General features: G+C 36.4%; 2 protein-coding genes across 3 annotated transcripts in view; one reads left to right on the top strand and one right to left on the bottom strand.

Annotated features, from left to right (window-relative positions):
- The window catches only part of LOC129941151 (trichoplein keratin filament-binding protein), a 403,230-nt gene extending 398,146 nt beyond the window's left edge, over nt 1-5,084 (bottom strand). The window contains exon 1 of the mRNA XM_056049712.1: nt 5,039-5,084. The gene's annotated coding sequence lies outside the window, so the exon portion shown is untranslated. The remainder of the gene's footprint in view (nt 1-5,038) is intronic.
- LOC129941150 (glutamic acid-rich protein) overlaps nt 1-16,538 on the top strand; it is a 68,484-nt gene that overhangs the window by 9,348 nt on the left and 42,598 nt on the right. The window lies entirely within an intron of this gene.

Below are 16,538 nucleotides of genomic sequence, written 5' to 3' on the forward strand. Positions count from 1 at the left end.
TCAAATTGCTATGATAAAAAAAAAAACACCCACTCAACTTTCTTGAGAGCCCTTTCTGCAACTTTCTGCATTATTATCTGTATAACAAAATATATTTGAAGTCGATAGCTCTACTGACGTACGAACGTACGTACACAAACGGCGACAAATGTCAAAATTTTCAATTTGACAAATCGGACCGATTACAATAACTTCACATGTGGATTTAAAAATGCGCTACATCTTAAATGCCATACAACACAAAATTTGAGGTTGTTCCGGAGAAGTTAAACGACTAGAATATCTGTCAGCTACCATTCATAAGACTTGTTAATTATTTCTCTAAAGCTTCTTTCTATTCTTAACTCTAACAATCTAATCACTTTGGATGACATCGAGTTCAAGATAGGAGGCGTTATTTGTAGGATTTAATTTAATTAATTTTTAAAAAAGGTTAACTCCATTTCGTTGATTAGATTTGACTCTTCCTCAACTTTACCCTTAGGCATTTCCCCCAGTAAACCAAATGTCTAAAACCTAAAGGTCACTGTTATCTATAATTGTCAAGTTCATTGTGCATCGAAAAGGTCAACATTTCATTACCATCAATCATACAACTTACGAGTACATTACATAAATCAAAAATGATTCAATAAACATTTGTTTATGAATGAAAGGCTTTTTATATAAAACATGTATAATCTTTAATTTACCAACCTTGACAAAAATAATTTTATATCAATGTCACATTAGTTAGATACATAAAGATATACATATGTTTATGTACATTTTCATACCAAACAAAAAATATATGAAGGCGATGTATTTGCTGCTTTTGATGACTCGTTCTTATAATTTTGTTTCAATTTAATAAATTGTTTATTTAAATAAAAGCATCATGATTTAAAATTATAATTTCCCACGCATTTGGCAAGAATATTGTTTGACATAGAAAATAAAGCGAGCAGGGGGTGAAAGAGAGAGAGAGAGAATGAGGAATGAATCTCTTCTAGTAATTTAAATAAATTAGACATTTTTTAATGTCGAAAAGGGAGTTTTGTCAATCAACAACCAAAGTTAACTTTCTAAAAAAGTAAAATATTAATTGATTAATATTAATTAACTTCCCATAAGCAGTTATTGTAATCGGACAGATTTTTTTAAAATCGAACATTTTGAAATTTCTCGACGTTTCAAGGTCCCTGGAGTCGAAATAAAAGATTTTTAGAAAGATGTATGTACGTTCGAAACGTTTTATCGTCGTCCATAGCTCAAGAACAAGAAGAAATCTCGACTTCAAATAAATTTTGTTGTACAGATAATAAGGCAGAAAGATGCAGAAAGGGCTCTCAAGAAAGTTGAATGGGTGGTTTTTTTTTATCATAGCAATTTGAAAAATAGATGAAAATTTTGGTTAACCCTAAATATCTCACGAACCAATAACTCTACGAGTGAGATAATTAGATTTTATATTATATATTGTTATGTGATACCAAACAAATAAAAAAAATTGCACTTAACTAACGGTTTTTTTATGAATAAAAAAAAACTGAAAAAAAAATGTTTGTCACCTCCAAAATCTTACAAACAAAAAATGTTCTGATCTCCAAAATAATTTTTTGCAACAAAGAATAACGTGTTGAACAAAAATCGAATAGACAGTTTTTTTTACAACAAATTAAAAACTTAGAATAAATTAAGAAAAGTTGGTAAAATTTTATTTTCGGCTCAAATGTTGCTGTCAACAAAAATCAAAAATTGATTTTAGACTCAAATATCTTTTCAAAAATTCGCGATTATCTTTTAACTAATTTTAACTTATAAGAAATATTATTTTCAATATTCAAAAAAATAATTGAGAACAATCGAATTGACAGCTTTTTTACAGAAAATTAAAAAATTAAGAAAGGTTGGTATTTTTCGTTTGTTGAGAAAAGCGGAAATGACAATTCGTTTACAAAAAACAACAACCTAAAAAAAAAAAACAATACTAAAACTTCGCAAAAAATTACTTTTGACCTAAATATCTTTTCAAAAATTAAAGATATTGGCTTCAAACTTATTTTATGTCACAGAAAATATTGTTTTCGATATTTAATATTTTTTTTTTAATAATCCAACAGTCCGTTTTTTCATAAAAAAAATCTTAAAAAAATCGTACGCAAATTTGGTAAAAATTAATGTTCGGTTCTCGATATCTCTCAAATTAATTTCATTCGTCCAATTTGTAAACGGTGATTTTTTAAGAGCTTGAGAACTTTTAAAAAAAAAAGGCATCATCGATTCTTTATTTGAAACGTTAGATTGGTCCATGACATTTACTTTTTGAAGATAATTCGATTTAAATGTTGACCGCGGCTGCGTCTTAGGTGGTCCATTCGGAAAGTCCAATTTTGGGTAACTTTTTCGAGCATTTCGGCCGGAATAGCCCGAATTTCTTCGGAAATGTTGTCTTCCAAAGCTGGAATAGTTGCTGGCTTATTTGTGTAGACTTTAGACTTGACGTAGCCCCACAAAAAATAGTCTAAAGGCGTCAAATCGCATGACCTTGGTGGCCAACTTACCGGTCCATTCCTTGAGATGAATTGTTCTCCGAAGTTTTCCCTCAAAATGGCCATAGAATCGCGAGCTGTGTCGCATGTAGCGCCATCTTGTTGAAACCACATGTCAACCAAGTTCAGTTCTTCCATTTTTGGCAACAAAAAGTTTGTTAGCATTAACCGATAGCGATCGCCATTCACTGTAACGTTGCGTCCAACAGCATCTTTGAAAAAATACGGTCCAATGATTCCACCAGCGTACAAACCACACCGAACAGTGCATTTTTCGGGATGCATGGGCAGTTCTTGAACGGCTTCTGGTTGCTCTTCACTCCAAATGCGGCAATTTTGCTTATTTACGTAGCCATTCAACCAGAAATGAGGCTCATCGCTGAACAAAATTTGTCGATAAAAAAGCGGATTTTCTGCCAACTTTTCTAGGGCCCATTCACTGAAAATTCGACGTTGTGGCAGATCGTTCGGCTTCAGTTCTTGCACGAGCTGTATTTTATACGGTTTTACACCAAGATCTTTGCGTAAAATCTTCCATGTGGTCGAATAACACAAACCCAATTGCTGCGAACGGCGACGAATCGACATTTCACGGTCTTCAGCAACACTCTCAGAAACAGACGCAATATTCTCTTCTGTACGCACTGTACGCATTCGTGTGGTTGGTTTAATGTCCAATAAAGTAAACTGAGTGCGAAACTTGGTCACAATCGCATTAATTGTTTGCTCACTTGGTCGATTATGTAGACCATAAATTGGACGTAAAGCGCGAAACACATTTCGAACCGAACACTGATTTTGGTAATAAAATTCAATGATTTGCAAGCGTTGCTCGTTAGTAAGTCTATTCATTATGAAATGTCAAAGCATACTGAGCATCTTTCTCTTTGACACCATGTCTCAAATCCCGCGTGATCTGTCAAATACTAATGCATGAAAATCCTAACCTCAAAAAAATCACCCTTTAGTTAGAATCTTATTTATCGAATCGGAAACAGGTTGTGAAAATTTGAAATGATCAGTTTTTTTTCATCGATGTATTTATTATCATTTCTTCGCAAGGTAGTCATCTAGGTCACTTACTTTTTAAACTTTTTATTAGTGACATTCCAGATATCTAAGAATCTACAAATTGTCTTATTTTTCGTAGTCGATTTAAAAACATACAATCAAGTATCCAATAATGAAAATTAGCCGTGTTTGTAGTATAGTAAAAAATTCCCAAGAAATCCCATTGACAGTAGCCAGATTTTTGTATTTAAAGAAAACATCTCCAAATTAAGATTCAAATAAAAATAAGGGGGTTTGTTCGTAGACTACTACATTAACATGTGGTGTTGAAACGAGCTTGAAGCTCGCCCCAATTCTTTATATACCTGAATCGAGTTGCAATGAACGTGATTCGGTCGGGGATCGGATTCGAGTCAAAATTTGTGAAGAAAAGTGTGGAGGAGTTGGTTTTACAGATAATGCAACATGGTCTATTTATTTGCATGTTTGTATACAAAAAATGCACATGGACTAGTTAGCAGATTTTTCTATTGTGCTGAACTTTTCAGTTCTTCTTCTAAAGTGATACCAAATTTAAGAAATATTTTGGTGAACACATTACACAGACCAATAAATTCTTTTGATCACAATTGATTGTCACAAATGTGACAGTCACAAATCACCTTACATGATTCCAACCCAGTTATTCATTGTTTAACACAAATCAGAATATTTCACTTAAACTTCATAAGAACCATCGAAACACCATTCGCATTTTAGAAAGTGATGTCAAATTTAATCATTTTTAAATCTTCATGTGCAGTGGAAACACCAAAAAGATTTATTTAATCTAAACTGAGATAAACCTTTGGTGGAAACATAGCAAAACAAAATTAAATAATATCGACAGTAACAGATTGATTTTTTTCCGCAATGGTCATGCATCCAAATGCACAACTACTCAACGAACACAGCCGTCGAGATGCAAAAGCAATATCAATCGTACCAACATTTCAAAACTGGTATAAATGTCACAAAACTTATCCGAAGTAAGATTCTGCTTTAACTTTTTTATTTTGATATTGATTTTGTTATATAGTAGGAATAACAAAAACAACTTTTGATAGATTTTCCAAAAAACACGGGTATTGTGAACGTTTTCAAAAAGGGATCGATAAATTATTTCAGTGGTTGATTTGACTTTCTCTAAATGTTAAATTTTTAGACCCTTTCGTTTAACTCCTAAAGTGATTTATAATTGTAGACTTGGTAATGAAATTTTGTCCACTGTTAGTAAAATTAAATACCTTGGCAGCATTTTTTATGTCAAATTGTCTTTTGTATCACATATAAATTTATCTCTTGGTTTTTTGAAGAGTAAGAGTTTTGTTTTTAAGGAAAGTTACTCAAAAGATATTTATAGCTTTAAAAAAACACTTGCAAAAATTATAATAATAAGCGGCTTTAGGTAATATGAAAGTTTCTAGTATCTAATTAACCTACTCTCAAAAACTTACCTTCCAAATGTAGCAGTTTTAATGTAAGTTGACTGCAAACTGAAAGAAGTAGATAGAAAGATAGATAATTGATTTTTGATTGATTTAAAAATTAATTTTACAATTATTACATAAATATTTTAATACAAAAATCATAATAGCATGGCATTTGCCGTCTGCCAGCTTAACAACCTTAAAAGAATAAATTACGGAAATTAACAACAAATAAAAAAAAAAAAACATTTTAAAAAGGCCAATTTAAAAACAGAGAAAAAAAAACAAATGACTATCAAATTTAAAGCGTCAGAAGTCTTCATTCATAATTCTGTATCTATCCATCTCATTCAGCATACTTAGAACTTGCACGTCTGATAAAAAGTCACTTCTAAGAATATTTGTTCTAGCTTCCCTTAAAGTTGGACACGTTCTAACGAAATGTATGACGTTCTCCCGTTCTGCTAAATTGCAAATAGTGCAATCCAGTGGTAAGACGGGTCTGTGCGATATGAAGTTCAGGTTGAGGAGTTCGCTTATTAGCTTGACCATTGTAGCAATGACGTTTACTGAACTGAACTGTTACTATTTACCACCAAAACTAAAGTACCGCCCTTCATGCTACCTCGACTTATTGGTCAAATCCTATCATTGTCTTGAAATGCAAAATATTTGCGAGTTATACTCGACCATAAACTAAACTGGAAATTAAATATTGAAGTACGGGTTAAGAAGGTCTGTTGCCTTCTACGCCTGCAGCGAAACTTTCGGCAAAAACTGAGGACTTCAGTCGAAGATGATTTTATGGACGTACACAGCCGTAGTACGTCCAATCTTAACATATGGGTCGATTGTGTGGTGGACTGCTCTTAGCAAAGCCTATAATATTAATAAGCTATAGAAGGTTCAGATAACAGCTTGCGTGGGCACCACAGGGGCTATGCATAAGATATGGCCCACCTATAATAAAACCCGTACAAATGATCTTCTATGCAGGCCAGACTTAGCCAAGATTTTTGCGGTTTGTACAGGCCATTGGCCTATAGGAGTTCATGCGATGAAGTTGGGTATCTCCTACAACACCTTTTGCCGTAGTGTAGTGACCAAAGAGAAAGTGAAACGATAATCTATTGCCTCTGCAAATATCCAGCTTCGGCAAACACTAGAATGAAATACTTTGGAAAAGCAATTTTTCACGAACTTGATGAGCTATCTGAGACAAAGCTTAGCGACCTAATCTTTTTTTTCAATGCGACAAAATGGCTCTAACATAATCGCTATAAAGCTTCTCTATAAATCTTTCCCTTTCTATTACAGGTCAATCGAGTTTTTGGTATCAAAACGGCGCACTACAGCGCTAATTGGATCTCAGGCTATGTAGCCTTGAGATCGCCATTTCTACATTACATTATTTGCATCATGGAAGTAGTTCCTTTCTGCGAGATTATGGTTGAGCTTACTGTAAGTTGTTTTGAACAAGGACAGCTTCAGCTGCATATTCTGCTGTACACTTCTCACCCACATTAAAATTAAAATTTAAGTTGCATCCTTCTGCGAGACCCGACCACTCACTGTATCAGTGATTTTGGTCTTCTACAGCTTTTACTACTAGTTTTCTAACAAGTCGGTATTCGTTCATACTAAAAACGTGCAGGAGATTATCCGCTTGCATCGTTAGGGTCTTTACGAATAAAGGTGAGGTGATAGTTCGGTTTCCAGCATAATCACGTAATTTGGCGTATTTTTTGGCTGACGAAATATTCTCTTCAAATAATGTGTTAAGAGTTTCTCCACCGTGTGAAATTTTTTGCATCTCCATACAAAAGGATACTTTCTGAAACTGCCTTAAATACCTTATATTTACTAATGTGAGCTATGTTTTGGTTCATAAAGCATCTTTTCCATGAAAAGAGAAAAGAGCAGTTTTTGACATTTGTAGTATCTCGCTAAAATGCTTCCCCAAATTCAGGTTTCTTCAAAAATAACTATTAGGTATTTGTATTGGTTAACACATTCTATATCTTCTCCGTTGAAATTCCACTTTTTATTCGATGCATTTCGTCCACCACCCTTCTTAAATATCATCACCTTAGATTTTTGAGTATTGACTGTAAGGCTCCAAAGGCAGCAGTAGTTGAATATTGTATTAATCATAAGTTGTAGTGTTTCTGGGGATTACGCAAAAATTACTATTAAATCAACACCACCTGGAAGGTAATCTACAAGGTCATCTATGAAGAGCGAAAACAAGATGGGACTCAATGTACACCCTTGTTTTACTCCCGAGGTAGTTGTGAAACAATCAGAAAGCTCAGCTCCGTTCCACACTGCAGCCTGTATTCCTCTATACAGTTCTTCGAGAACGCGACCCAATTTCAGAGACAAGCCCAGGCCACATAGCTTGTAGAAGAAAGCACCTCAGTTGATTGAGTCGAATGCTTCTTTAAAGCTAATTAAAAATGCATACAATTTTTTTCCCTGCTTAATAAGGCTTTCAACTAGCCTGCTGACAGTGAAAATGTTAGCTCTTGTAGAGTACCCCGATCTAAAGCCCGTTTGAGTCTCTTTTAACAGGTTCTGCTTTTTTGTGTATCGGAAAGATTTTAGCATCTCGAAATTCATTTACGGAAATATGCCCCTCAAATACTTTATTAAAAAGTGTTATTAGACGTTCTGTTCCGTATTTATAGAACTCAACTGGAATACCATTTGCACCCGCCGCTTTTCCATCTTTAAGAGATCCTAGAGTTAATTCCACTTCGTGAAGGTAAATTTCCGTATCTAGGATTTCGTTGTTGATACCAGGTATCGCATAGTGCCAATTTGTTTGTATGCTGCTTGGATTCAATAATTCTTTGAAATGAGTGGATAGATAGTTTCTTATGCGAATTGCTTACCATTCAATTATCACGCAAGTTTCCAAAAATCGGTGGCGTTTTTACAGGTTGCCAGGTTAGATGCTTGCAGTTCTTGTAAGAAGTAAAATCCCCCTTTATATCAAGTCAAATCTGCTTGTGTCAAAAAAATCAGCTGAGGACATGAGTTTCTCTTCCACCAAAAGCTGAAAGTCTTCACGATTTATTTATTTTGTGTGGAATTCCATTAAGTTTTGTATAAAAGGATTTCTTGGGAAATTGAAAAAGGTATACGAACTTTATTCAACTACTGAATTTGTTTGGATATTTTAATCAGTATTTGCCGCACGAAAAACTTAAGGCAAACTGTTTGTGAAGTAACGTTCTAAGTTTGAAATTAATGACAACTGAAAAATGAATTTGCGTTAAAAGAATGCAATCTTTTATGGGGTCTGTATACATCCATTGCAGTTTAATAATCAAATATCAATATACATTGACGGATAATAAAAACTTTTGCAATTTACAAAATTTAAACATTACTTCTGAAAGCTTTGACATTTTCTGTTTGGGTGTTTAATAAACGGTGATTTTTTAAGAGCTTGATAACTTTTTAAAAAAAAAAACGCATAAAATTTGCAAAATCTCATCGATTCTTTATTTGAAACGTTAGATTGGTCCATGACATTTACTTTTTGAAGATAATTTCATTTAAATGTTGACCGCGGCTGCGTCTTAGGTGGTCCATTCGGAAAGTCCAATTTTGGGTAACTTTTTTGAGCATTTCGGCCGGAATAGCCCGAATTTCTTCGGAAATGTTGTCTTCCAAAACTGGAATAGTTGCTGGCTTATTTGTGTAGACTTTAGACTTGACGTAGCCCCACAAAAAATAGTCTAAAGGCGTCAAATCGCATGATCTTGGTGGCCAACTTACCGGTCCATTCCTTGAGATGAATTGTTCTCCGAAGTTTTCCCTCAAAATGGCCATAGAATCGCGAGCTGTGTGGCATGTAGCGCCATCTTGTTGAAACCACATGTCAACCAAGTTCAGTTCTTCCATTTTTGGCAACAAAAAGTTTGCTAGCATTGAACGATAGCGATCGCGATTCACCGTAACGTTGCGTCCAACAGCATCTTTGAAAAAATACGGTCCAATGATTCCACCAGCGTACAAACCACACCAAACAGTGCATTTTTCGGGATGCATGGGCAGTTCTTGAACGGCTTCTGGTTGCTCTTCACTCCAAATGCGGCAATTTTGCTTATTTACGTAGCCATTCAACCAGAAATGAGCCTCATCGCTGAACAAAATTTGTCGATAAAAAAGCGGATTTTCTGCCAACTTTTCTAGGGCCCATTCACTGAAAATTCGACGTTGTGGCAGATCGTTCGGCTTCAGTTCTTGCACGAGCTGTATTTTATACGGTTTTACACCAAGATCTTTCCGTCAAATCTTCCATGTGGTCGAATAACACAAACCCAATTGCTGCGAACGGCGACGAATCGACGTTTCACTGTCTTCAGCAACACTCTCAGAAACAGACGCAATATTCTCTTCTGTACGCACTGTACGCATTCGTGTGGTTGGTTTAATGTCCAATAAATTAAACTGAGTGCGAAACCTGGTCACAATCGCATTAATTGTTTGCTCACTTGGTCGATTATGTAGACCATAAATCGGACGTAAAGCGCGAAACACATTTCGAACCGAACACTGATTTTGGTAATAAAATTCAATGATTTGCAAGCGTTGCTCGTTAGTAAGTCTATTCATGATGAAATGTCAAAGCATACTGAGCATCTTTCTCTTTGACACCATGTCTGAAATCCCTCGTGATCTATCAAATACTAATGCATGAAAATCCTAACCTCAAAAAAATCACCCTTTACCTTTGGTACCGATTGAAAATAAAATCGTTTTGACACTTAACATAAATATCTTAATCTTCAATCTTTATTGTCAACATTGATTGTGTTCAAATTAAATATAAAATCATTTTCTAAGAGACTTGTGAATCTTTTGACGTACCTATATTATCGGCGTTAAGGTTTCTGATAATTAATTTACATAGCAACATTATATATTTCAATATTGAACTACAATTCGAGACCAATTGGAATCTTAAAAACAACTGTTATTAATTAAAACGTAGGTGATATGGTATATTTTCATATATAATAAATTAAATTATACAAATTATATCAAAAAAAACTACAGATATGAAAAGCAGCGTGAAATACTCTTTGTGGAAATTAAAACAAAAAATAGGTAACCAAGAGTAAAGATACAATTATTGCGATGTTTTAATATAATTTTAAATATTCCAGTGTTTGTAGCCATATGTAGAAACGAAAGACGAAACGAAGTGCTATTGCGTACAGAATTTCCCTGCCAGGGTTCAGAGAATACCTTAATTCAAGTAATTGAAGAGCGAATGATACCTTTACCTCAGATACAAGCAGATCTGTGCACTTGATATTCAAGTACGAGAACCAGCACAGTTCTTTGGTAGGTACCTACTTGCATTTTTTAAATGTTATAACAATGCGTTTAAACTTGTAACTTTAAGTACCATTCTTGTGCCTTTTATTTAATTCACTCTTCATTCCTTTGTGCTTTAATTCCTTTCAGAACCTTACGTTCTTTAATTTCTTTTCAAGTAGAAAAATAATTGAAAATTAATTATGGTACAAAAGAAATTCGAGTAAAACGTTATCCATTAAGAGATTGCATTTCAGGACAGCGGTCAATTTTAAAGGTATTGCCTTTTGACATTTGACAACTGAAAACTACGTCATTATTAAATATTCAACAATAAACTTCTTGAAGAAAAATCTCCAATAATATCATGTCCAGTTTGGAGGTGTCAAATGATTTTATTAGCTGAGCATATGAAATTTTAACAAAAATGGCGAAGGTTTGGAAGTTACTCTGATGTTATATTGAAGTCACTCTATCTTTCTATGGCTCTTTGACAGTATTGAAGCTTGATTTTAAAGACTGTCGTGGATTGAATTTTTTGGCAGCCATATGTTAAAACTGGAAGAATTACTTACTTACTAAAGGTGGCACTACAGACTACAGTCCTGTGTGAACCAGAGCCTCACCCAACAAACTTCTCTATCTAGCTTGGTCCCTAGCTAATGTCTCCAGTTTCGCGCTCCAAGTTGGTTGAAATCACTTTCCACTTGTGCGCGCCACCTAATTCGCGGTCTTCCTCTACTGCGCTGTCCTGTATGTATGGATTTGAAGACTTTCCGGGCCGGAGCATTGGTTTCCATGCGCTCTACGTGACCCAGCCATCTTAGTCGTTTTACTTTTACCCTTCTGGCTAGGTCTACGTCACTGTGGAGCCTGAACATCCTCTCATCTAATCTCCTTCCATGCATACGGGACCTTAGATCACACGAGGAACTTTTCTCTCGAAACGATAACGATCCAAGGTGCTTTTATCCGCTTTTGTCATAGTCCATGCTTCTGCACCGTATAGCCGACGGGGATGATAAGGGCCTTATAAAGCGACACTTTGGTCCTTCGAGAGAGGACTTTGCCTCTCAATTGCTTTCTTAGCCTAAAGACACAGCAGTTAGCAAGAGTTATTCTTCGTTTGATCTTAGCGCTGGTGTTGTTTTCTGCGTTTACAGCGCAGCCTAGGTAGACGAAGTCCTTGACTACCTCAAAGTTACGTCTGTCGATGGTGACGTTTTCACCAAGACGTCGGTGTTGTATGTCCTTTCTTGACGACAGCATGTACTTCGTTTTGCCCTCATTAACCGTTGAACAAATTTTTGCCGCCTCTGCCTCAATACTCACAAAAGCCCCATTGACATTACACTGAGTTCTTCCGATTAAGTCAATGTCATCAGCATATGCTAGTAATTGGACAGACTTTTGAAAGATAGTGCCTCTAGTGTTGACGTGTGAGCTCGGCACTATTCTTTCAAGTACGATATTAAAAAAATCGCATGACAGCGCATGACATCTAAAACCTTTTTTAACATCGAAAGGTTCTGTTAAGGTGTTTCCAAACTTTATGGAGCAGCGTGAATTGTCCATGGTCATCCTGCACAAACGGACGAGTTTGGCAGGGATGTCAAAACTAGAAACGGCTCCATACAGCTCGTCCCTGTAGATGCTGTCATATGCGGCCTTGAAATCGATGAACAGATAGTGGGTTTCGATTTGGTGTTCTTGTGTTTTTTCTAGAATCTGCCTTAATGTGAATATTTGATCGACTGTGGACTTTGCTGGTCTAAAACCACACTGATAAACTGATAGGTCCTTGTTGTTGACGATGGGCTTTAGACGTTCACATATTACGGAAGAGAAGATTTTGTAAGCGATGTTAAGTAAACTATAGTTGGTGCAGTTTAGAGGGCCTCCTTTCTTAGGATCGGGCAAACAATACTGCTTTAAAGAGCTCGGCATTCAAGCCATCCGCTCCAGCGGCTTTATTAGACTTCAGCTTAGATATGGCAATCTTTACTTCGTCTAAGTCAGGAGGACGGGATTGTTGGCTTTCGTCGTCGATGTTGAAATGATCATCCTGCCTGACAGCGGAATTCGGTTCGTCGTCGCCGTTATACAGTCCGCAGAAGTGGTCCTTCCATATCCTCAGCATTGACTGTGGTTCCACTATGATGTTCTAGGTTCTAGGTTTATGTAACTGTGAATTTCGTTTCACCTGTTCATAAGACTTTCGAACTTCATTCCTGCTTTTAAACCTCTCAACATCTTGGACTGCATGCATCTCATGCAATCTCTTTTTCCTTCTGAGAAGTCGGCATTCCTCTCACCTCTTCCGCTCATAGAGCTCATGAGCAGCTCTCGTCCTTTTATGCAGCGCCGCTTTGCAGAGGCGGCTTCTCTGTTTGCATCTTGGCAATATTGTCACTGGTTTTCGATACATTGTGTTGGCGGCAGAGAACTTCGAGAAAGGTTATTTGTAACTCGGCCGGAAAAGGATTTGGCGATCTCTGGCCATTGTAGCCGTCCGACGTTGTAACTTCTTCCAGCGTCTCCGTTTTGCCTTGGATCTGGAAAGTGTGCTTGGCTACAACGAAGTAATATTCCGAGTCGATGTTAGCTCCTTGGAAAGTTCGGATATCCATGATGCCTTAAGAGTGTCTGGCGTAGATCGCAATCTGGTCAATCTGGTTGACGGTAGATTGATCTGGAGAACTCCAAGTTCCTTCGTGGATGTTGAGGTGTGGAAAACGCGTACTGGCTACCATGACGTAAATTAAATACTTAAATACCTATTGGAATTTTTGGCAACATCTCGTGTGATCTTCAAGAGATGCGTGGGGCCGAGAATATGGAGATTTTCAATCTCCTTGATGCAAGTGAGATCTAAGGATAAGGGTTATGGGGTATATCTCGCTTTAACGATGCAAGACAGCATTTGTTTTTCGAAGCATTCAATTCCAGGCGTTTTTTCCCATTCTACAATGCTGTTTAGGTCGGAATTTAATGAGCTTATCATATATTGTCATTGCAGTTCCACATCCGAAGAAGCAGGATGTGTCTGAAAACGAAAATAAAAAGCTAAGAGTACTTTCGTCAAAAAACCATAAGATCACCAGTGGGTCTTTTGCTGTGAGAGCCGTAGTGTCGGTCATTAAAAAACTTTTCGCCTTGGAGATATTTCTTGAGCTGATAAGTTAATCAGCCTTTAAATGACCATGGAAAGAAGAGTGGCAAGTGCAATAGGTCGACAACCTAACCACTGGTTTTGCCAAACACTTTTTGAAAACAATTTTTGAATGAATGTTTATTTCTTTAAAGTTTTCTTGATAAAAAATATCATTTCCAAAACTTGGCACTCGCTCACTCATCATTTTGAAAAGATCAGTACTCGCTGATTTTTTTTGTTATAATTTAAATCGGAGCAGAAAACATGATTCGATTAAACCCGAACCCTACTTGAAGCTTTATGAATTTCAATATTTCACGAATAAAATAAACGGATTTCATGAACCTAGCACATCTATATAAATATAAAAGATCGAACATCGTGTCGGTACTTTTATAGATACCCATCCATCCTACAGATACTTATTGCCTCCACATTTGCTGTACATAAAAAGGACAATAATGGAAAATACGGTCAAATTAATGTTATGCCTTATACGAATACGTTTTTAAAGACAAGAATGCATACATAAATATATATTCAGGAATAATATGGACATAAGAGAACAACATATAAAATGTTTAACATTCTTGTTTTATCTTTTTCTTTATTTAAATCCATAAAAACAGAGGTGGTCATGGTCACTCCTCGTCTCCTATGATAAACTCGGATACTCTTTTTGTCCAATTTTATCTCGAATTATCCCTTATTTGCCTGCAGAGATTCTCGTAATTGAAACTGAAAAGAGGCGATAATAATCAAAGTTATATTTTCACTCACAATTTATTATTTTATTGCACATAATTTTATGCATGAAGGATAAAACGTATTTGCGAAAAATCGAGTGTGGAGCTGGAGACTTTATTGAAAGAAATCGTTTTGATAAATGAATTGTATACAAAATAATGAAATACGATAAATGAATTCCTCAAAATACATTAATTTATTAGGATTCAATTTTATTATTTGTTATCAATTCAACAGGGTTAATTTAAAAATGAATAAAAGGTTTTTTTATGCATAGGGTTGTAAAGCTGCAAGACATCCTTCATCCAAAGATACATACAAATAGGAACGACAGAAGTTTTTATTTTTTAATCATGCCAAACAGTGCGTATATTTTTAAGGAATATATGGACACACACACGACGCACGAATGAATCCAATTAATTACTTTATCGCAACATCAAATATTAATTAATTTAATTACACCACGTTATGTAAGACATGACAGCGAGTTCAATAATGAGATTGCATAATACATGTATAATATTAATAAGTCGTAATGCATTTAAAATAATAAGTTACATCTCGATGAAAGCTTTGACTTGAAATTACATACCCAATTAAATTTAAAGATTTTTCAGTTAATGACAACCTTGAAGAAAAGAACGGACACGCGCCGCCGGAGGCCGTACAGGTGAGCTATTTTGTGAAACCCTAGTAGGTGAGGATTCCGAACTGATGACGAACCAAACAAACGAAATAAGGACGACGAACTTCGGGTCTTTGTGAAATGTTAGGTTCCTTAACAGACCACGTACAGCCGAACAGTTAGCGGAAGCCCTAAACTGCTGCAAGGCAGTTTGATGGGATAAACCGGGCAAACTACGGCGACTGCTAACGAGAAGAAAGGTAGCAACTATTTGGGTATGGATTTGTTGTTGGAACTAGGCTCAAGCAAAAAGTCTTGAGTTTCAAAAGTGTGACCGAGCGCATTACGACAATCAAATCAAGGCGAAATTTACTAACATAAGCTTCATATGCGCGCACAACACTACAGAGAAAGATGAAGACACCAAAGACGTGTTCTTCGATCTCTTGGACAAGACTTATGAGCACTGCCCTGGCTAAGATATTAAAACTGTCTTAGGAGATATTAACGCCAAGCTAGGAGGAGACAACATCTTTGGTGACACAATCGGCCTACATGACACCACCTTCTCGGACAACGGATTCAGGCTGGTCGATTTTGCTGAACACATCTTGATATCTACAAGGGGACATGGAAATCTCCTGATTTCCTGACGCAGAATCCAGTACAGGTTTTCCGAACATTTCGAGGGGCCAACATATACCAATCCAAGCCAAAACAGGGAAGTACTATGAGAGAATCCGGCTTAAGGCGGCTACAATCACAAGAGACTACAATGTTCTTTTCCGATCAAGTCTTTAACAACCTTTTAAAAAGTCCTATGCTGTCTGCATAGTAGTACTCTTAGCGTGATGGTTAGTGCGTTGGACTGCCATGCAGCAAGGGCTCTTGGGTTCAATCCCTACCTGTGCCGCCGAACTTTTTTCACGGTTACTACCTTGCGAGGAATTGACAAATGCTCCAAGAGTAATTCTTGTTATGAAAAAGTGCTTTCTCAAATTAGCCGTTCGGATTCAGCATATAAACTGAAGGTCCCTTTCCATCTCTGACAATATTACTCGCACACAGGAATGGTTTAGAGTTGTAAGTCACTAGGCCCTGGTTCTTCATGGACTGTTGCGCCACCTAATTTTTGTTTTGCTGCCTGCATTAAGCATTGAAAACAAGTGGCAACATTGCCTTGCAGCCATCAGCGAACCCTTTGGTTTTACTACGAATGCGTATTTACGCAACAGGCAGAGCAAGGACCAGAGCAGCTCGAGAGCTCTACGAGCAGAATCATTGTAGAACCGCAGTTTAAGCTGAGAATATGGAAACACCACTTCTCCGAGTTATATAACGGCGATAACTAATTGAATTCCGCTGTAAGGGAGAGAGTACCACTAAACCTAGGCGATACAGATCAACAATTCCGCCTACCCGGCCTAGAGGAGGTGAAGATAGCTATATCTAAACTGAAGTCAAACAAAGCTGCTGGAGCTGACGGCATCGCTGCCTTATTATTCAAAGCAGCATGCGATGACTTGGACGGGATCATGCACCAACTCAGCTGCAAAATATGGTCGGAAGAAAGGATGCCCGATGAGAGAATCTTAGCATAATTTTCCCAATACACACGAAAGGAGACCCTCAAAATTACTCCAACTACAGAGGCATCAGTC

This window comes from Eupeodes corollae, chromosome 1, assembly GCF_945859685.1.
Source record: "Eupeodes corollae chromosome 1, idEupCoro1.1, whole genome shotgun sequence".
Lineage (NCBI taxonomy): Eukaryota > Metazoa > Arthropoda > Insecta > Diptera > Syrphidae > Eupeodes > Eupeodes corollae.